Raw genomic sequence first — 2,162 nt, 5'->3', positions numbered from 1 at the left:
ATTTTTTTGCCTAATATTAATCAAAGATTTAGACAGAGCTTGTCCATTCCCATGTTTGAACTAAGAAGGGTTGTTTAACAAATTTTGAATCTTCACAAAAAGAAAATTTGATATCAGTATTATCTGTAAGTATTTGAAAAGTTAGTCACTGCAAATTCAGTAAGCCATCAAAACTAAAATTTCACCAATTTTGGTCGGAAATCGTTAAAAAAATGTTTATTGATCAGATATGTTAGTAGACGGAAGTTTAGTGTATGCTAAGTTTCCATTCTCTATGATTGTCATTCTCTACGAGTCTCTCATCCTTCACATCCCTTTTCGCATGCACTGCCGTTAGGTTTAACTATTACTAGTTCGCAGAGGAATTAACCACGAAGATCCCTTTGTGTCAGTAGTAGATGGACACGGCATAGCTTTTAATGACTGTTTTACGAGCGATTCCTATGTGTCAAGATAGTCTTATATGAATGTCGACGCACACCAGTGCTCACGTAGAACACAACTATTTAACTCTTTATCGCCATAAAATGCATTACGCTTCTCTAAGGGTGAAATAATTTAAGATGATGAAATAATAGTCTCTATTCTCACGCCTTTCAAATACATTCTAAGAGCATACGTCTCTTGGAAAGAAAAAAATAAATTTTAGAAGAGTGAATGGTTTTGGAGACGAAAATAGAGAGATAAGAAATATTACACTGTGACGTGTGATAAGAAAGAGGAACAGAATTTTACAGAAAAAGCGGAGAAGGTTAGGTCGAAGGAAGAGGTATTGAAGGTAGTAACTAGAGAGAGAGAGAGAGAGAGAGAGAAAGAAGGAAAAGAGAAAACGAGGATATTGATATAGTAGAATGGAAAAAATATTTTCTGGATTTGACAGAAGGGGTAGAAAGAAAAGAAAGGAAGAGACTAAAAGATGGTAGGAAAATAGATAAGGAATAAGATACAACAGGGAAAGAAATACTCAAGATATCAGGAAAGAGGTTCAAGGGGTGGTTATACCATATTAAAAAAAGGAAGTGGGCTGAAGAATATAGGGCAGTAACGCTAATGCCAAATTTGTATAAAGTACATGTGTAGCTTAGGTTAAAGAAAAAATTGAGCGTGGCAAAGGTTGCGGATTTAAAGGCGGCGTTTGACTCATTGGACCAATTTGATATAGAAAACGGGGACGAGAAAGGCAGTAATAGAGATTTTGAAATTATTGGACAGATGAAAACCACTCAAAAGAATAAATGAAAAGAATTAGATGAGAAGGAGCTGATTTAGGAAAAAGAATATATATATATATATACACTGGCCTACGCGGACCATATATTTTTTATATCAAGTAATGAACAAAGTATGGCGGGTTTAATTATAAGATCTAAGAAGTACTTACAAGAAAACCTTTCAAAGTGTCCCCCTTCAATCGTCTTCAAATGTATATATGTTGTAGGTCATCAAAAACTAAGCGACGCATGTTTCTTTTTTTGTGGGCAAAAATATTTCTAAGGGGTGAATAGAACCCTTCAAATTAAGCCCCAAAAACCAATTTTAAACTAATGATTGAATTCCAATGTGCACAATGGACCTAATTGTTTCTTTTTCGACTGAAAAAATTTTTTTCAATCGAATCAATATCGAATAATATTTAATGGTCGCGAAAGCAATATTATTGTTTTAAATATATACTTATATTTTATTTCTACAAAATGGATAACATAGTATTCATTACGCTGAGAAATTATTTTTTAAATATATAGCGGTTATTTTGTGTTGTTTTTAGTAATTTTTTACCCATAAAATATTATAAATACCATATTAAACACGAAGTTGCTAAAAACTTTAATTTCTTTAATTACAGTAGTAACTGAGAATAGTTACACAAATGCCTTACTTAGATAGACACTACCAATACTAATTAAAACTATAATTTTTCAACTACATTTAACGTTGAACGAAACAATTAGGGCTACTGTTTAATTTAATTTAAGATAAATATTTCTTTTAGGTCGTATCGCGACCTCTAAATATTATCCAAATAAATTTTTCTTTTATATATATAATTAAAAATTTGCCGTAAGGACAACCGCAGGATTTCGCCAGGAGCGGGTGCTAATCTGAAAAATTGCACCCGCTTCCAGCGAAATCGCGGTAAAATTTCAGCCATAACCACGTCT

This window comes from Belonocnema kinseyi, chromosome 3 (genome assembly GCF_010883055.1).
Source record: "Belonocnema kinseyi isolate 2016_QV_RU_SX_M_011 chromosome 3, B_treatae_v1, whole genome shotgun sequence".
In the NCBI taxonomy this organism is placed as follows: Eukaryota; Metazoa; Arthropoda; class Insecta; order Hymenoptera; family Cynipidae; genus Belonocnema; species Belonocnema kinseyi.
The sequence above is the reverse complement of the archived record's forward strand: the minus strand, read 5'-3'. Positions refer to the sequence as shown.